This window comes from Cervus canadensis, chromosome 9 (assembly GCF_019320065.1).
Source record: "Cervus canadensis isolate Bull #8, Minnesota chromosome 9, ASM1932006v1, whole genome shotgun sequence".
Classification (NCBI taxonomy): domain Eukaryota; kingdom Metazoa; phylum Chordata; class Mammalia; order Artiodactyla; family Cervidae; genus Cervus; species Cervus canadensis.
The window spans coordinates 58,513,296-58,534,990 of NC_057394.1; positions in this window are offsets into that span (position 1 = coordinate 58,513,296).

Below are 21,695 nucleotides of genomic sequence, written 5' to 3' on the forward strand. Positions count from 1 at the left end.
CAAAATCCTAGTTGCCCTGTAAATGCCATTATAACCTTGTCCTTTCCCCTAACCAGAAAGGAATCTGTTATCTGCCTGCCTGCATACCTGACTGCCTGCCTGCCTGCATTCACCTAAGCCTTTTGTCCTTTGAAGTTATAGATTTCATGTGTACAATTTGCAATGAATAATTACTGTTTACACCTTAACTACTTCCTTTAGTAGCCCACCAAGTTTAACACATTAATTTTTGGAACTGCTCTCATTTTTGGAGCAATTCTCCTCCAGTCCCTGAAAATTCAATTTAAAAATCATTTACATGTACCATACACATGCTTTGACAGACAATTGCAAAGTGATTTATTCAGTGTGTGATGCTTTGTCACTTAGCACCTGTTAAAAAAGGAAAAGTACATCCTAAATTAAAGGACATAAAAGTGTTTTTAATTATCAATATTCTGTCTTCACATCAAATGCCTGGAAGAGAAAAATGTACCAAATAAAGGAATTCTTGCTCTTTTTCCTCTTGTTCTAAAATCATGTGAGGTTAAAAGTGGAAGGAGTTGAGGAAACAGCAAAATCAGAAATGATATACCTTTAACTCTGATAGACATGATATTCAAAAGTAAATGAAATGGTCACTGCCTGTTCTTCTTTGTATACAGGAAACCACAATGTTGTATTTAACAGCTACACAAAAGCAAGCTGTAATGTAAAATCTCATATTGGATTAAAATATTGGTTAATAATTAAAGGTTACCTATTCATGCCTAGATATTAAGTTACCTGGGCCTTACATTAGAACTGCCAGTGTATTAGAGTTAGACAGTCTTTTCATTCCAGAGCATCATGTAAGGTCCTCACTAACTACACCTTCTCTATTTCTTAATGTATCTTGAAAGTGAAAATATCAGCTTGTGTATATTTATCAAAATAGCTCCCAAAGATGCAATTACAACTCTTCCTTCTAATAGATTTCAAATTAGATGCTAACGGTTTCTAGTAACATAGATAGAATTTTATTTGCTTTTATAAGGATTAGCAAATCCCAGAGAGAAAGCAGTTACTTAAATTTAACTGGTCATCCCAAGATATTTTTTTCTCCTATATCAGGTCAACATTTGACATGACTCAAATATAATGAGCCCTTATGCCAAAGTCTGCATCTAAAATGAATATATTTCTAATTTAAAACATGAGCTATTGCACCAAAGCTTACATTTAAAATTAATATATTTCTCTTTTGAAAAAGCAGTCTGATATAAAGTTTTCTGAAATAAAACAGTCAAGTTTCTAAGTTGAAAACAAATAATTAAGGAATAGCAAGAAACGCTTTGCAAATAAAAATGTAATTAAGACACATCAGTGGCTCACTTCTGGTTTCTTAGAAATATCATATCCTGACCTTTCCTCTACTTGATTCTTTGAAATTCTTTCTAAATGCATTTTGCATTGACGCAATTCTGTTCTCTTTTAACCCACTAGTGTCATTCCAGCTTCTGTACCTACTCTTAGCTTCATGTGTTTTTCTTCTACAGATTTCTGCAATCATTATGCAGAAATAGGGCTTGGAAAACAAGAAGGGATTAAATTGGTTCAGCAACAAGCTTTGGCTTTTACTTCTGTTGCTCATAGAGGATTTAGCTGATTTTTGTCATTCTGCCCTGTACCAGAGACCATGGAAACAAAACCTTTAAAGTTCAAATGCACAAACTTAGCAGGAAAAACAACAAACTGACTAGTCTCAGCCATGCAATGTTAACTGACATCTCAGAGGTTGTTTCCATCTGAAGCACCCTTGGCACTGATTCTTTCCAAAAAAATAAAATTCATCGGAACATTAGCTAAAAAGAGAGAAAGGATTCTAAGCAGATGGACTGAATAGGGGAAAGGTCAACTCCTCTTTTCAGTACTGGCTCATAGCTAGATGACCCCTTGGACTTTCACCTGTTGGGAGAAAATACCCCAAGGGTTTCTCACTTTTCTGCACTTCTTGCAAGTAAATGTACCATCAAAGTCTGTACTGGATTAGCTCTTCAAGAATATTTTAACAGAGAACAGCTATCAGAAGTTGAGAATTGCCTACCTCCAGAGAAGAAGGTGGATTTGTTTCCTGTTTAGTAGAATAAAGATGTGTCTCCTTTGGGGGCAAGTGTTAAGCACATTTGTTTGTAGCTTATAGATTGGAGTTTCCTAAGGCTGGGGTTCCTCAATGAGACACAAACACAGTGATTGTGCAGCATTCATCTATACCTACCTGTCCTGTGAAAACTGGGGAGCGTGAGGAACCAGTGGGAATGTGAGTTTATGCAGCCTGTACCACTATGAGTAACAAAGTCTTCTGCCTCTGACCTGGGAGTCTCATGTTTTCTGCCAACATTTATGAAGTGATAGCAGGCTAATGTGTTAACTTGAGAGCAGTGTAGACTCAGACCCTTCACCTACTTGATGCCATAGTCCAGTAACTCCTGGATATCCAATGCACCTACCTTCCTTGAGGCTTACTGGTAGTTAAAAAATGTCCTTAAGAAAGTGTTAACCAAAATGTTTGGGACAAATCGTTGATTTATCCATTAGTTCTTCATATCATTTAATCCATATAGCGAGCACCAGCAAAACATTTTTAACGGCAAGAAACTTGTAGTTTTAGTGAAACAGCTGTGGTTTCTTTATAATGAATGCGGGGTTTTGTTGTTGTTTTATTATTGAAATATTGTTGATTTACAGTGCTGTGTTAATTTCAGTTGTATAGCAAAGTGATCCAGTTACATATACATATATAAACTGGGTGCTTCCTTATACTGCACTCCAGCAATGAACCAAATGTGATCCTTAACTTTGTTGAAGTCTAGGAATGAATACATACATATATATGTATCTATTAATCCCAAACTCCCAACATATTCCTTGCCCCCTTTTCCTTTTTGGTAACTATAAATTTGTCTGTGAGCCTATTTCTGTTTCTTACATAGGTTCATTTATATTATGTTTTAGATTCCACATATAAATGGTATCACATGACATTTATCTTTCTCTCTCTGACGTACTTCACTTAGTATGATAATTTTTAGGTCCATTCATATTGCTGCAAATAGCACTATTTTATTCTTTTTTGTGGCTGAGTAATATCTCATTGTTTACACATACCACATTATACTAGTATTTTATGGTTTCTGTTGATTTCTGTTGAAATACTGGTTCTTAGCAGCAGAGACTTAAATTGTTACATAATAGTAATTAGCAAATCCCACTATGAAAAGTATCTGAGTGGGGGTGTCCCAGTTGTTAGGGAAATCTGCCCATGTATAATAGGCCAGAAGGAAGGCAAAGAGATGGCTGGCTACCCAGTTGACCCTCAGCTGTACCCAGATGTATGAATGCCCCAGTTGGCGTGACTGCACTGTTCCCATTATAGCCACCAGTTGTTCGTGCCTGGTATCTCCTCTGACTGACTATGCATCTATATTATTATTTCTACTACCACAGCATATTTCTTTCTTATTCTAGATATGACTGTCAGTGTTGAGTATACACAATGTTAGGATCTCTCACACAATGTTAGGATCCCTTAAAACAATATTTTATCCAAATAAATTATCTCACAGTATATTGAGACACAAAGATGTATCAAAACACTGGCCAAAGAGCCTGAGTAGAATAGGTGACCAAGAATAATCAGAAGAGCTTCTAACAAAAGAAAATCATTACTCTTTGTGAAATTATGGTTGTATGTAGCAAACAGTGAAAACTTGTAAATAGCGGACTTCATGAAAAGCTGCTGAATTGTACTCATAATAGAAGGAACTGGTGGGGAAAAAAGTGTAAGAATAAGAAATGGGCCGACTAAAAGAAAATATTTTCCTTCTCTGTTCCAAATGGATAAGTTATATCTAGTATTCATTGACTCGAAGAATATAATGATCTTAAGCATAGAAATTACTACTCAAGGGTGCAAGCGACATGCTAGACATAGGTAGATACTATTCAAGCATTCTTTGAGAAAGTGATTATTAACCCATATTTTCAAGTGAGAATCAGAGCCTCACACAGACTGGTTAAACTCAAAGCACTAACAAGGGGCAAAGCACAAGTCTGAGCTCAGATTTCTCTGATATCAAAGCCTCATTAGTTTGACCATTTTTAGTCCAAACATTCAGAGGGTTGTGCAGATTTAAAGCGATGATGAACAAAATTTTCAGTGCAGTGTGAGACACATATTAAATCACTGAATGCTACTATTGTTAATTTTAATGAGCTAGAAAATGGGAGTGGACTTAAGAGTCAGATTTTAACACAAGAAACCCAGTTCATAAATTCAATGAACACTTTCCAAATGCTTGCTCCCACTGGGTCATTGGACTGCTGTGTTCTATGAACAGAACTAAGTCTTCACCCTTAGGGAACTTACCATTCACTTGGAGGCGAGCAAGTACCATGGCAATTTCAAGGCCGTAGTTGAAAGGAAGTTCTAGGGAGCTTAGTACAAGCATTGTAAAAAGTCACAAAAGACACACATATTTTGTATAGGGAGTTTTAGGATCAGACATTTTCTCTAGCTGCATTTTCAATAGACACACTTACTTGAGATGGATTGGTTGGTGCTTACATATGTCCAAGTGGTCCTCAAATGTCTCTGCTTTCTTGGGCAGAGCATCAACTCTAGTAGATTGAGATGGGATTTCAGTCCCATCCCTAGCATCATCTCTGGGTGGATTTACCACCCAGGATCAGCAACATCCAGAAAGACCAACATCAGTGCATATTTGGAGTCCTCGTATCTGACCAAAGGCAGAAGGAACTTCTTTCACTAATCTAGATGCTTCCTTACACAGGACTTCAAAAATGAACCAAATATGATACTTTCCTCCTTGAATTTGTCAAAGCTGTGGAATTGTTAGTTGCTCAGTCATGTATGACTCTTTGCAATCCCATGGACTAAAGTCCACCAGGTTTCTCTGTCCATGGAATTCTCCAGCAAGATTACCATAATGGGTAGCCATTCCCATCTCTAGGGGATTTCCATACCCAGAGATGGAACCAAGGTCTCCTACATTGCAGGCAGATTCTTTACCATCTGAGCCATGAGGGAAGCCCTTGAATTTGTCACAACCAAGGAAGAAAAAGTTATACTATTTTTCCTACATTGCTATCGATACATCAAATTGAGCTAAAAAAAACAATAATTTCAAGGAATGTACTCCCTGGACAATCAAATTTGAAGTAAAGCAAACTTTGACTTCCAAAACTTCCCTAATCCTTTCAGTTCAGTTCACTCGCTCAGTTGTATCTGACTCTTTGCAACCCCATGAAGTGCAGCATGCCAGGGCTCCCTGTCCATCAAAAATTCCCGGAGTTCACCCAAATCCATGTCCATTGAGTCGGTGATGCTATCCAACCATCTTATCCTCTGCCATCCCCTTCTCCTCCTGCCCTCAATCTTTCCCAGCATAAGGGTCTTTTCAAATGAGTCAGCTCTTCGCATCATGTGGCCAAAGTACTGGAGTTTCAGCTTCAGCATCAGTCCTTCCAATGACTATTCAGCACTGATCTCCTTTAGGATGGACTGGTTGGATCTCCTTGCAGTCCAAGGGACTCTCAAGAGTCTTCTCTAACACCACAGTTCAAAAGCATCAATCATTGGCACTAAGCTTTCTTTATAGTCCAACTCTCACATCCATACATGACCACTGGAAAAACCATAGCCTTGACTAGATGGACCTTTGTTGACAAAGTAATGCCTCTGCTTTTCAAAATGCTTTCTAGGTTGATCATAACTTTCCTTCCAAGGAGTAAGTGTCTTTTAATTTCAAGGTTGAAATCAACATCTGCAGTGATTTTTGACTCCCCCAAAATAAAGTAAGCCACTGTTCCCACTGTTTCCCCATCTATTTGCCATGAAGTGATGGGACCTAATGCCATGATCTTAGTTTTCTGAATGTTGAGCTTTAGGCCAACTTTTTCACTCTCCTCTTTCACTTTCATCAAGAAGCTCTTTAGTTCTTCTTTACTTTCTGCCATAAGGGTGGTGTCATATGCATATCTGACATTATTAATATTTCTCCCAGCAATCTTGATTCCAGCCTGTGCTTCCTCCAGCCCAGCGTCTCTCATGATGTACTCTGCATATAAGTTAAATAAGCAGGGTGACAATATACAGCCTTGATGTACTCCTTTTCCTATTTGGAACCAGTCTGTTGTTCCATGTCCAGTTCTAAGTGTTCCTTCCTGAATTGTATACAGGTTTCTCAAGAGGCAGGTCAGGTGGTCTGGTATTCCCATTTCTTTCAGTATTTTCCACCGTTTATTGTGATCCACACAGTCAAAGGCTTTGACATACTCAGTAAAGAAGAAATAGATGTTTTTCTGGAACTCTTGCTTTTTCGATGATCCAGCAGACGTTGGCAATTTGATCTCTAGTTCCTCTGCCTTTTCTAAACCCAGCTTGAACATTTAGAAGTTCATGGTTCACATATTGCTAAGGCCTGGCTTGCAGAATTTTAAGCATTACTTTATTAGCATGTGAGATGAGTGCAATTGTGCAGTAGTTTGAGCATTATTAGGCATTGCCTTTCTTTGGGATTGGAATGAAAACTGACCTTTTCCAGTCCTGTGGCCACTGCTGAGTTTTCCAAATTTGCTGGCATATTGAGTGCAACACCTCCACAGCATCATCTTTCAGGATTTGAAATAGCTCAACTGGAATCCCATCACCTCCACTAGCTTTGTTCATAGTGATGCTTTCTAAGGCCCATTTGACTTCACATTCCAGAGTGTATGGCTCTAGGTGAGTGATCACACCATCGTGATTACCTGGGTCGTGAAGATCTTTGTACAGTTTTTCTGTTTATTCTTGCCACCTCTTCTTAATATCTTCTGTTTCTGTTAGGTCCATACCATTTCTGTCCTTTATTGAGCCCATCTTTGCATGAAATTTTCCCATGGTATCTCTAATTTTCTTGAGGAGATCTCTAGTCTTTCCTATTCTGTTGTTTTCCTCTATTTCTTTGCATTGATCACTCAGGAAGGCTTTCTTATCTCTCCTGGCTATTCTTTGTAACTCTGCATTCAAATGGGAATATGTTTCCTTTTCTCCTTTGCTTTTCGCTTCTCCTCTTTTCACAGCTATTTGTAAGTCCTCCTCAGATAGCCATTTTACTTTCGTGCATTTCTTTTCCATGGGGATCTTCTTGATCCCTGTCTCCTGTACAATGTCATGAATCTCCATCCATAGTTCATCAGGCACTCTGTCTATCAGATATAGTCCCTTAAATCTATTTCTCACTTACACTGTATAATCATAAGGGATTGATATAGGTCATAGTTCAATTGTCTATGGTTTTCCCTACTTCCTTCAATTTAAGTCTGAATTTGGCAATAAGGAGTTCATGATCTGAGCCACAGTCAGCTCCCGGTCTTTTTTTTGCTGACTGTATATAGCTTCTCCGTCTTTTGTTGCAAAGAATATAATCAATCTGATTTCAGTGTTGACCATCTGGTGATGTCCTTGTGTAGAATCTTCTCTTGTGTGGTTGGAAGAGGGTGTTTGCTATGACCAGTGCATTCTCTTGGCAAAACTCTGTTAGCATTTGCCCTGCTTCATTCTGTACTCCAAGGCCAAATTTGCCTGTGACTCCAGGTGTTTCTTGACTTCCTACTTTTGCATTCCAGTCCCCTATAATGAAAAGGACATCTTTTGGGGGCATTAGTTCTAAAATCTCTTCTAGGTCTTCATAGAACTGTTCAACTTCAGCTTCTTCAGCATTACTGGTTGGGACATAGGTTTGGATTACCGTGATATTGAATGGTTTGCCTTGGAAACAGAGATCATTCTGTTGTTTTTGAGATTGCATCCAAGTACTGCATTTTCAGACTCTTTTGTTGACCATGATGGCTCCATTTCTTCTAAGGGATTCCTGACCACAGTAGTAGATATAATGGTGATCTGAGTTAAATTCACCCATTCCAGTCCATTTTAGTTTGCTGATTCCTAGAATGTTGACGTTCACTCTTGCCATTTCCTCTTTGACCACTTCCAATTTGCCTTGATTCATGGACCTAATATTCCAGGTTCCTATGCAATATTGCTCTTTATAGCATCGGACCTTGCTTCTGTCACCAGTCACATCCACAGCTGGGTGTTGTTTTTGCTTTGTCTCTGTCCCTTCATTCTTTCTGGAGTTATTTCTCCACTGATCTCCAGTAGCATATTGGGCAACTACCGACCTGGAGAGTTCATCTTTCAGTGTCCTATCTTTTTGCCTTTTTATACTGTTCATGTGGTTCTCAAGGCAAGAATACTGAAGTGGTTTGCCATTCCCTTCTCCAGGGGACCACATTCTGTCAGACCTCTCCACCGTGACCCAACTGTCTTGGATGGCCCCACACGGCATGGCTTACTTTCACTGAGTTCGACAAGGCTGTGGTCCTGTGATCAGATTGGCTAGTTTTCCGTGACTATGGTTTTAATGTGTCTGCCGTCTGATGCTCTCTTGCAACACCTACCATCTTACTTAGGTTTCTGTTACTCTGGACGTGGGGTATCTCTTCACAGCTGCCCCTCCTGACCTTGAACGTGGAGTAGCTCCTCTTGGCCCTCCTAAGCAGTGGCTGCGAAGGACCCTGCAGAAGCGCGGCGGAGAGGAGCTACCCCTCGTCCAAGGTCAGGGGTGGCGACCGAGAGGAGCAACTCCCAAATCCCTTAGGACTAAGTAAATAAGTTGTAAGTAAGATAGTTAAGCTTATTATGCTCTGAAGACACGTTCCCAACTCTCTTGAGCTTCTCTGCCTCTAATACCTGCATATAGTTTGGAGTCAACCCAAGCAGAGAATCAATCCCCTAGAGACCAATGAATTTGGAGACAAGGCTAATTATCATGGAGAAGGAAGTTTCCAAAGCCACACTTCATCCTTTCTGATTCCTAACAATCTCTCCTAAAAAAGGAATTTGAAAATGAGGACTGTCCTCTCCTTTGTCTACTTTTTGAACTGGAACAGCTGCCAGCATTTACCAAGGATAGAAGTAGCAAGAAATAGAGAAGGGATAAGCAAGCTTATCCTTTATTGCTACAAGAGCCACTCTGGGAAATCCCATCCTTTATCCCTGCCCTGTACAACTGCAAGTTCCAGAAGTTAAAAAACAGACAGGTGGACCGAATCTGAGCCACTGTGGATATACCACCCCAAATCCATTCTCTAAAAACAAATAAGGACCCAGTGGTGCTGGAGAAGGCTCTAGAGAGTCTCTTGGACAGCACCAGAGATCAAATCAGTCAATCCTAAAGGAAATCAACCCTGAATATTCATTTGAAGGACTAATGCTGAAGCTGAAACTCTAATACTTTGGCCATCTGATGTGAAGAGCCAGCTCACTGGAAAAGATCCTAATGCTGGGAAAGATTGAGGGCAGGAGAAGGGGGTGACAGAGGATGAGATGGTTGGATGGCATCATCGACTTAATGGATGTGTGTTTGAGCAAACTCAAGGAGATAGTGAAGTACAGGGCAGCCTGGCATGCTGCAGTCCATGGGGTCACAAAGAGCCAGACGTGACTGAGCGACTGAACAACAAACCAGTTCATTAAACACACCACATTCTGGAGCTAGAACTGACGTTTACTCATGTCTGAGAATTGCTGAAACTTCTACCAGCAAAGAGTGAGCCGAAGTTAGGCTCATAAATGCTTGGTGCCAGGAAATTATCATCTCAGAAGTAATTTTCTTTTACCTTTATCAATGAAGAGAGCACAAACATCTCTTGAAAGGAGCAAAGCAGGTTGCCCAGACAATGCTATCTACTATTTCATACATCTGATTTTTTTTTCTCTCTCTTAAAAAAGAAACAAAATCAAGATTTGTCCCATCTGCTTATAGGCATCAAAAATTATCAAGGTCTGCTCATTTATCCTGATGTCTCAGAGTAAAGCATTTGCTCTTGTGCACATGAGAAGAAGCTGAAGGGAACTCTGTGGAGTTAGACAGAGAAGATGAATTGTGCCCAAATCAGCACATACCCGTCCCTGCCAATGATTTACGCCCCCGAACGTCTGGCTCTTCAAAACAGGTGAGTAGATGAATATTTGTGTTTACCTTGGAGGTTTATACCGCAGGACTCCTGAAGGGAAATGGGACAGTGGAAATGAAATCTGATTAATTCTGATGTGAGAGGCATTCTGTGAGAGGGAAATTAAACCTTGGAGCCTTGGGGATTGCTACTTTCTCTGGCTCTTGAATAAAATTGGAGGTTGCAGAAGCTATTGTGAAGTGCCATCTTTAACTTTTCAGGAAAAAGTTTAAACACTTTGTTTCTTTTTTCATCAGAAATTATTCTTTTAATAATCTTAGACTTTTCACAGGATTTTCCTTGGAAAGCTTTCATTTCCTTGATAGGTATGTAAATGTGCTCTTTACAAAAGTAAAATATTCTCTAAACCCTTGTCTACACAAGAGAAACACATCCTTTCAGGGAAGAACAGGTGGGTCGTTTTTACACAAAGAAAAGAACTAGCATTGAGGAGAAGATATTGTCTGTCCTAGGTACATATATTAACCTTGTGTCCTAGGTACATGTGGGCTTCCAAGGTGGCATTAGCAGTAAAGAATATGCCTGCCAATAGAGACACAAGAGGTGCGGGTTCAGTCCCTGGGCCCTGAAGATCCCCTGGAGGAGGGCATGGCAACCCACTCCAGTACTCTTGCCTGGAGAATCCCATGGACAGAGGAGCCTGTCGGGCTACCATCCATGGGGTCACAAAGAGATGGACACAACTGAGGCAACCTAGCATGCACCCACAGCTAGGTACCTGTGTTAACCTTGATAACCTCGGCAATCTTACGTTGATAATGTACATATTGATGCAGTAGAATGCAATTTCAAATAATTTCAAATAATCATGCTGTTATAACCAGGCTGGTTGTCATTATCATTTTTATTATAGTTCTCATTGGTGCACATCTATAATTCACCAGGAGGAGGAGTCGTGATAATAGTTCCACTTGGGCATCTACGATGCTTCAATTCAATTCAATTGAATGAATACGATGCATTCAATTCAATGTGCGTGAGACACGCACATTGTCTACATTACTTCTAATCCTCACAATGACCACGATATTTATTATTATTATTATTATTACCTTGTAGAAGCGGACCCAGAGTTTAAGCAAGGGTTTGAGACTGAAAAGCTCAACTTGAGGAACCAGGTGTCACAAAGAGGAAGAGTCGAGAAGGAATGAATTTGGGAGAACTGGAATAAGAATGCCCCCCAAGATGGCATAGCACTTGCACACCTATACATTTTTAACTGTATAAACTGAAGGATGCAAGCAGTAGAATTGTGTTTTCTAAAATTAATCTGAGTTTTCACTGAAGATGTAGAGAAATGCTATATTCTGCTAGTGTGCTTATGTTCAGTCATGTCCAACTGGTTGGAAACAACCTTCTGGACTGTACCCCACCAGGCTGTCCATGGAATTTCCCAAGCAGGAATACTGGAGTAGGTTGTCATTTCCTATTGAGGAGATCTTCCTGACTCAGAGACTGACCCTGCATCTCTTGTGCCTCCCGCATTGGCAGGTGGATCATTTTCCACCATGCTACCTGGGAATCCCTATATTCTTTCACTTTCAGTTCAGTCACTCAGTCACGTCTGACCCTTATGATCCCAAGGACTGTGTAGCACACCAGGCTTCCCTGTCCATCCGCAACTCCCAGAGCTTGGTCAAACTCATGTCCAGTGAGTCAGTGATGCCATTCAACCAACTCATCCTCTGTCATCCCCTTCTCCTCCTGCCTTCAATCTTTCCCAGCATCAGGGTCTTTTTCAATGAGTTAGTTCTTCACATTAGGTGGCCAAAGTATTGGAGTTTCCATCAGTCCTTCCAATGAATATTCAGGACTGATTTCCTTCAGGATTGACTTGTTTGATCTTCCTGCTGCCCAAGGGATTCTGAAGAGTCTTCTCCAGCACCATAGCTCAAAAGGATCAATTAATTCTTCAGCGCTCAGCTTTCCTTATAGTCCAACTCTCCCATCCATACATCACTACTGGAAAAACCATAACTTTGACTAGATGGACCTTTGTCAGCAAAGTAATGTCTGCTTTTTAAAATGCTGTCTAGGTTTGTCATAGTTTTTTTTCTAAGGAGCAATCGTCTGTTGATTTCATGGTTGCAGTCACCATCTGCAGTGATTTTGGAGCCCCCCAAAAAAGTCTGTCACTGTTTCCATTGTTTTGCCATCTATCTGCCATGAAATGATGGGACTGTATGCTACAGTCTTAGTCTTCTGAATGTTAAGCTTTAAGCCAACTTTTTCACTCTCCTCTTTCACTTTCATCAAGAGGCTCTTTAGTTCTTCTTCATTTTCTGCCATAAGGGTGGTATCACCTGCATATATGAGGTTATTGATATTTCTCCCTGAAATCTTGATTCCAGCTTGTGCTTCATCCAGTCCAGCATTTTACATGATGTACTCTGCATATAAGTTAAATAAGCAGGGTGACAATATACAGCCTTGATGTACTCCTTTCCCAATTTGGAACCAGTCTGTTGTTCCATGTCTGGCTCTAACTGTTGCTTCTTAACCTGCATAGAGATTTCTCAGGAGACAGTTAAGGTAGTCTGGTATTCCCATATCTTCAAAAGTTTTCCAGTTTGTGATCCACATAGTCAAAGACTTTGGCATAGTCAATATGACAGAAGTAGATGTTTTTCTGGAACTCTCTTGCTTTTTCTATGATCCAACAGATGTTGGCAATTTGATCTCTGGAACGCTATATTCTGCTGGTGTCAAATATTTAATCGCTGTCCTTTGGACTGAGTTTCATCTAAGAGTTGAAGATATTTCTGTAGTGAGAAGGCTTAACAGGGACGGGCAGTGCCTGAGCCCTGAAGGATCATCCATCCCAGTTGGTATTCACTCAGACACACCCTTTCCTTTCAATTTTTGACCACAATGGACCACACTGGCAAAGCCTCAGTCTACTGGCCTGGGCAGCCAAGGCCTGTTGGCTCTCTGTACCACATCCATTCTGCTCTTGGTGAGCATAAGTCACCTAACTTTTGATCTTCTCATGCTGCAGAGACTCTGTGAGGCTATGTTAAGCTTATCTCCACACTTCCTCACAGGAGGTTTCTTCTGAGCTCCACGAGAACCTGAGCCTCAACTCTCAACTTTTAGGGGGGCAACTTGATTAAGGAAAAGCTGTATCAAAACAGGGGTGCTGCTGGCTTAGTCTCACCCTCTGTGAACCTGATTCAGACACAAGACACAATCTGATGTTGATTATTGAAACCAAGCAGGAACCTTCCAGATTTTCCTGGGGACAGAAAACCCCAGTGTCCTCTCCTCTTGTTTGTAAGAAGCTTTAGCTTCCTAGATCACGCAGAGATCCAAAGAGCAAATTTCATCAGAAAAGTGAAAAAAATACAAAAACAAAGGAAAACAGTGAAATGAGAAAATAATAATAGCTTAACTGTGAAACAAAATCAAGGACTTTTGGTTTCTCCTAAAAAGCTATAGATAATATCCTAAGCTATATCCCTGAGTTGTTTTATAGATACTATAACCCCTACACAGTGGAAGAAGTTAGCTCCATGCTGACCACAAACACATAGACCCAAGACCAGTTGAAACCAAAAGTTGATAATGTTAACTTTCAAAATACCACTCCAGTTGCTAAGCTCCAGCTAATCAGAAGAATGTGCAGTAGTTGATCAAATATCCTACAACCTTCACCATAATTTGCCTTTAAGAACCCTTCCCTGAAAGTCACTGGGAGTGAGAGGGAAAGCCAGTGGGGAGTTGGGGTCTTTTGAGCAGAAGTTGCCTGTTCTTCTGCTTGGCATTCTGCAACAAATATTGTACTTTCCTTCACTACAACCAATGTCAGAAGATTGGATTTGTTACCAAGTTTGGTTGAGTAACATGATGGAAACAGCCCTCCTTCCCCACAACCCAACAAAAAGAAAAATTTTCCTCTGCCCAGAGCTGGTGTAGCATTGAATGAGAGTGAGAATGCAGGCAGACCTCCTGGTGGCTCAGAGGGTAAGGAATCTGCGGTGCAAGAGACCCAGGTTTGATCCCCGGGTTGAGAAGATCCCCTGGAGAAGGGAATGCCTATCCACTTCAGCATTCTTGCCTGGAGAATCCCATGAACAGAGGATCCCACTGAGCTACAGTCCATGGGGTTGTAAAGAGTCAAACACGCCTGAGTGACTGTCACTTTCACTTTTTCAAGAATGCAGGCATATTATCTCATACTAACTTGTTCTTGAAAATGAAAAAAGGGGATAAAGAGCCTTTGAAGGTAGAAGGTGTGTGGAATACTCCATTAAGTGCCTGCTTCTGAGGTCAGAGTCGAAACCAAACCCTGTCCCTACACCTTCTAGCTAGTCTCCTAGGAATTTTTTCTTAATTTCTGGAAATTCAGTTTCCTCATTTACAAAGGGGCATAATAACAACTTCATCACAAGAGCTTTCTGAAGATTTAAGATTAACTAAACTTAATGCTGTTATAGAGCTTTCATATGTCAGACATTGCTTGCAGGCTTTTGTGCACAATAACTCATTTAATCCTCACCCCAACCACATGAATAGATGTTTTTATTATCCCCACCTTACAGTAACCACAGTACAGAGATATTAAGGAATTTGTCCAAGATCACATGGCTAAGAAAGAGCAAAACTGGGATTTTCTCTCCAGGATGTTTATATTAGAGTTCATATTTCTACCCAGTCCACTGTACTGTTTCACCAGAAAGATTATAAGTGGTTGCCATAAAACTAATCGTCTAACTCAGGATCTTTTTCTAGCAAAAGTGTCACTAAAATAATTACTCTGGAACATGATGTGTAAACAGAGAGTCTTCCAAAGCAATGAAAACATGCAAACACTTCAATGTGCCCCTCAATACTTCACACAGAGCCTTGAACTTCCAAACAGAAAAAAAGTAATCCAACATGACTAAGAGCAAAAGCCACACTTGTATTTGTTTTGCTGAAGCTTACATACTGCAAAATTTTCATCAAGAAGCATAATAAGAAAATAACCCATATCTTTGTGTTAACCAAGTCTAACTATATCAAATTTCTCTTCTGTTACCAACCTGCAATCACCACCACCCCCCTCCTGTCCTCTCTCATCATCAACCTACTGTAGATCTGCCTTAGCATCTCTGCAGATCACACCACTGATCTCCCCATACAGAAATCAGTCCAGTCCTCATTGACACTGACAGCAATTGGTCAGACTCCACAGCCAGAGACTTTCCCGTTGAAGGCTTTCTGCCCTGAAGCATTGCTCATCTTTCAATGGGAATACCCTCCCTCTCAATAATCAGGGGTCTGTGGCAGGAAGAAATCAGTAAAGCTGTCCAGTGAGAGGCTGAGTGGTTCTTTCTGGTTCTCACTGCTGAATTGCTATTTTTCTAAGCACAACTCACATTTGTTTAAGCTTTGTTGCAACATAGATGACTCACTGTCTGGCATTCAAAGTGAAGTGACCAGCATCAATCAATGCATGTGTATTGAACACCTATTTTAAGTGCACAGGGAGCCTGACCTTCAGTCTTATGCAGCCAAATGTTCCCCATTGTGCTGATGAAGAGCTTGCTTTTCCCTCCAAGGCCCACTCCTCTGTCCTTGCCCTCACTGACCCTCTTTTGGGTTGTCTTGACTTTCTGCCCAGATGAACAAGGACACTTTGAATTCTGGTCCAGGTTACTGGATGTTGCCCACTCTCCCATATCCTGGTGCAAATGGAAAACAGAGTGAAAATTCCCCTTGCTGACTGCCTCTCCTAATAACTATTCACAACCCTGTCTAAGGTGGGGAGTCCAGGCAACGCAGTGTGCTCAATGCAGGTGTATTGTTTATAAACTGCTGCAAAATGAAGTACCCTAACACTCACTGGCTTAAAACAATACGTTTATTGTCTCATGTACTTTCTATGGATCAGAAATCGGGGAAAGCTGAATTGAAGGGTTCTGACTCAGGATCACTCATGAAGTTGCAGGGATGATGACCACCAGGGTCATCTTCTGAATCATCTTCAGGGTCATCATCTTCATCTTCTGACCATCAGATAATCTTCTGAAGGCTTGACCTCTCAGGGGCTGAAAGTCCGCTACCAAGATGGTTTGCATGACTGTTGGTTGGAGGCCTCAGTTCATTATGATGTGAAATTCTGCATTGGGTTGCTTGCATGTTCTCAAGACATGGCAGCTGCTCTCCCTAGAAAAAAATGATCAAGAGGAAGAATCAGTGCCTTTTTTCGCTTTGCCACACTGTCACTTCCAGTGTATTTCATTCATTAGAAGCAAGTCTCTAAGTCCAGCTCACATGGAAACTAGGCTTTACTTTATGGAGGCAAGAGTGTCAAAGAATTGTGAAAATATTTCAAGATCACCTCAATGGGTGTATCAGTTAGGGATTTCCAGAGAAACAGAACCAACAGGGCATCTGTCTATCTAGCTATCTGTCTATCATGAAGAATTGAGTCACACAATTACAGAGTGGCAAGTTTAAAATCAGAAATGCCAATATCCCAGTTCTGGTCAAGGGCCAGAAACTCCTAGAGAACCAGGAAGAGCTAATGTTCTCATTCAAAGACAATGAGGCAGATGAAATAAAAAAGACACTCTTTTATTCTCTTCAAGCCTTCAGCTGATTAAATGAGGTTCACTCACGTTATGGAAGGCAATCTGCTTTTTTCAAGCCCACTGATTAAATATTAATGTCATCCAAAAACATCCTTGCAGAAACAACAGAAAAAAGTTTGCCAACTATCTGGGTATCCCATGGCCCCATCAGGTTGATACGTAAAATTTAGCATCAGTAAGCATTCAAAAATGTTTATCAACAATGACATATTTGTGTTGTTCCTCTAGAATTTCATTAATTTACTGACCCATTCTCTGGAAAACATTAATAATGCTTGTCTGAATGGAATATTATAATCTGCAGGCCACTTCTGAAAGCGCAATATCCAAGAAGAGAGAGCTAAGATCCACAGAGGTCAAGCAACTTGTTCAAAACCTCATATCTCACTGGAAGATGAAAAAAATCAAAGGAGATATTCTCTGAGTCTAGGCATGGAAGTTTCCTTCAAGCAGCCTTTTTAGGAACTGTACATTCTCCTAATATTTGTGGAGACTAGATCAGTGTTTTTTCACAACGTTTAGTAGAGAGATCCCTTTTGTAAATGAAGCTTTATAGAGATTGAAAGGTACTTAAAAGGTAAGCCAATCTACTGAGGGTAAATGTGGGTGAGGCTGCAACAAATGAAATTCTGCCAGCTTTGTCTGTCCTTTTCCTGGCTGACCTTTAGGCATCCTCAAGAATCTGTGAATCTTGGCTTGAAATTCACTAGCCTAGGTCCCATTGGCCTCGATCTTGAGAATGAGGGTTTGTGGAAGGAACAGAAAGCCCATTTCTCAAGTAAGGAAGGAGTCCTGGGTTATCACTGTCATTTTACCTTCAGTCAGAGAGGCATCTAACTTTGTTGTTCTGAAGCATTCGTTCAGGAGGAAAAACTCGAGGCTCAATTTGGTAGGCAGAGTATTAAATTATGATTTATCTTGAACCCCTTGTACTTTAAATTTGTTCTAAGTTGTATTGTTTCCGAAGTTACAGTCTTGGTTTTCTGCCTTGTAAAATGAGAATTACAAAAAAAAAAAAAAATTAGTAGGATGCCAGAGCAAAAAGGTTTTGAAAAGGTACTTGGCAAAGTGAATGTGAACACAATTTAGAATGTCTGACTGCATTACTTTTTATAATTAGAACATTTCATGATTATAAATGGTTGATTATAAAACCTCAGCCAGCCTGTCAGCCAGACACCTTCAGAAGCTCTGAAAAGAATGCTTTTTAAGCTGGAAAAAGCCCCACCTCCACAATAAAGTAAGATAACACTCCCACGTCCCAAGTGAGAAAAGAATAGTGGTCGTTGATGAGTTAGGCTAGAATCAATATGCTGAGCCCCTACTGAAGACGATCACTTCCCACCGCCTGCAGGACCTTTTAGTTCCTGACCCTGATGCATCAAGGTATAACCACAGTTCTGTGCATTTGCAGATCTCAATCCAATTAAAATAAAATGGGCAAACATTAATTGAGAATTAATAGGTTTTGTGCTAGTTGAGAGGATATAAGCAGCAACAACAAAAGACACCACCCAGGGAAGCTCAGTTCAGTGGGATAGACTAACGAACATGCAGGTCATAGATACACCATGATACATGGCAATAGTAGACAGAATACAAGAGACAGAAAGAGGGTGATAAGACTAGGGCTTCTCGATACAACAGTCTTGTGCTGGATGTTTCAAAGAAATCTAATTTCTTGGAAATGGAAAAGTTAGCCAAGCGGGGGGTACAGCAGTGGGGTGATAGGCGGAGGGAGGAACAGTCAGTCTGAAGCCTTGCAGCAAGGCTATGGGAAGGTTGCCTCCCCCAGAGCCTCTAGGAAAGTTTTAACAGCATAAGAAGGAGAGGGAGCTTCTAGCTTCCTGCTCAGCTGCAGCACCACGATGCTAGATGCTAGTACTAACAGAGGCCTTGGCAACCCACACTCCACACGGCCACGCTCCTAGCCTTCAGCCTCCAAGGTGGCAGCAGCTCTCAATTCTGAGCAAGCAGTTTTTTTCTTCTGTCGCTATTTTGATTCTTCCAGTATTTTTAAAAACTTTTTTCTCATTTTTATTGAGATACGTATGTGATTGTGTGTGAATTAGTCACTCAGTCACGTCCGACTTTTTGCAACCCCATGGACTATAGCCTACCAAGCTCCTCTGTCCATGGAATTCTCCAGACAAGAATCCTGGAGTGGGTTGCCATTTCCTTCTCCATTATTGAGATATAATAAATGTTAAATATTGTATTAATCCAAAGAGTACAACGTGACTTGATGTAATACATATCACAAAATAAGTTAGTTGCAGCTATTGCTTCACAGACCTAACACTTTTTTTCTTATTATGAGAACTCTTAAAATCTGCTCTCTTAGGAATTTGCAAATATGCAATGCAATATTATTGACTATAGTTTCACCATGCTATATATTGCATCCTTATTACTAATTTATCTTGTAACTAGAAGTTTTGCACGCCTTCATTCATTTTGCCCCCTCCCTTCCCACTCCCCATCTCTGGTAAGCACTATCTGTTCTCTGTTTCCATAATCTCAGTTTGCTCAGATTCAACATATAAATGAGATGATACAGCATTTGTCTTTTAATGTTTGAATTATATCATTTAGCATAATGCCTTCAAGATCCACCCTCCACATTTTTCAAATGGCAGGATATCCTTCTTTTATGGCTAAATAATAAATGCATGTGTGTGTGTGTGTGTGTATGTGTTTCACATCTTCTTCATGTATTCCTCCATTAATGAACACATGATTGTTCCCATACCTTGACTATTGTAAATGATACTGTGGTGAGAATTCAATATGTTTTTAGTTTATTTCCCATGTTGGATTCTCTCTGCTTGAAAGGCCTAGCATAACTCATGTTATCCTGATAAGACATTGACAAATAAAAGCTCCTAGCACAGGCTTAGTGCTGAATAATGAAACAATTTATAGATGAAAGAATGAGTAGTTGGACAGATACATAATGAATTGAGCATGTACTCCTTCTAAAAATAAGACCTAGTTTTGGCAAAGAAGTCATGCATTTACAGCAACATTGTAGGATGGAAGAACAGTGTCATCAAGGAATGGAGAACTTCCTAAGATTCTTAAACAGAAAAGGGAATGACCACAGATTCACTGTAAGCATGTTAAACTACACTGAAGATTTTATAATCCTCCATCATCATGCTTCAACAAATAAGAGGAGGAAATTAGTCATCAGTTTGGATTTGAATATTTATGAATTACAAAATGCACCCTGTCTATTTCTGTTGAAAAATGAAAGTTCCAATGGAAAGGTTTTATGCTTCTCCTTATAAACTTCTTTAATCCTTAGGTTTACTTTTGTTGTGTTTTCATACAGCCTTTGGAGGTCAGGTCAGAGTTATCTGAAAACAGTTTTCACTTTCAATGAGGCCATAAAGTTTAAAACGTAGTGAAAGCTGTGTATTGACTCTATAGCATTTGAGGCTCTGAGGGCTAAGGTGAATAGACTATACTTTTCTTTTTCGGGGGGATGATTTTGCAGTAAGCTCTGGCAAGCGAAGATCAGACAGGGGAATTAGAGGGACGGTTTGATTTCTTAGGGAGATCAATGAATCTGACAGGGCCATAGATGGCACACAGCTGGTGTCAGGTTCAGAAGAAGTGATGACAAGGGGCAGAGGAGGGAACAATATGAGCATTTATAGAACCAGAGTCCAGTTCTGGGTGGAAAATCGGATGCCTTGGGGAAGACAGGAGTTAGTGGTTATCTTCCCTGGGATAAGCAGAGCAATCAAAATATCTCAGACATTCAGAGGGTCCCCCAGGAACCCAGACACTTCCTCCTCAAAGCCACGGGGACCTCTGAACAGCAGTCTATTGCAGTGAAGGCATCAGCTGTGGTTTCTGGATTATTTTCCCATGTGTGACATGCTCCCCAAGGGAAGGCAGGAAGGTATTCCCACTTTGTGAAGGTCAAAAGCAGGGAAACATCTTTTTCTTGTGGCCATTTCCACCATGAGACATAGTGAGGCTGAGCAGGAAGAAAACAGTCTTAGAAAATAAATATACCTGAGTTGAAATTCACTCTCTACTGTTCATTTGCCAGGCAAGTAATTTAGCCTCAATAGCCTCAATTTCCTCACCCACAAAATGAGAATAATAATATCTGTATCCAATGATTATTGAAGGCTTTAAATGAGAGAATGATGGTGATGATGAAAATGAACATGATGAAAGCAAACATTTGTGTAAAAAGTATTCATATTAGCAGACACTGCTATGAGTGTTTCACACACATCAAGTCAAACCTGTACTGAAGGGCCATAATGTGGGCCAAGTTCCCGTATGATCCCACGTACATGGAGGGTGCCTAATAAACAGCGCCCTTCTCACTGATGTGGGCTGGGGTGATTATGGTGATGCTATTATCACCCTTCCCCTTGAGATCCAGTCACTAGGGCCTCTAGTGTAGTTAACAGAATACGCCTTCTCATGCCTTACATGACTTACATTAACAGGAATTCTTATCTGAAAGCAGTGTGATCCAAGCAGAATTTAAGCCACCTGCAAGACAGCAAAACAGCTTTATTTATATTACTCTCAATATACTTATTCTCATTCAGGTAATTAAAAAATAGCAGGGCCATCAGGAGGGTAATTTGGGGGCATGGTGAATATTGAAGGATGGGATCAAAATGTTTAAAAGCAAGGGAAATATCTGTATGTAGAGAACATATGCCAGAAGACAAAAATAAAGAAAGTATCTATATCTAGAGAATATATGTAATAACCTTTTTGGTAAATAATTTTGAAAAAAATAACATATGTAAATATTTATAGAAATAGTGACAAAGTGATGGCAGATGCATTGGCATTAAAGTCAGGCTCTTAACCTGGCAAGCTGTCTTACAAGTCTCAACTTTCTTGTCCTTTTCTGCTGATCAAAAATACTTATGTCTGCCTCATGGAGCTGTGCCTGTTTAACAAAGTTTTATATATATATATATATATATATATATATATATATATATATATATATATATATATGCATAATGTGCTAGTCTGTACATAGTAGTCACTCAATAAATGTTAACTCTT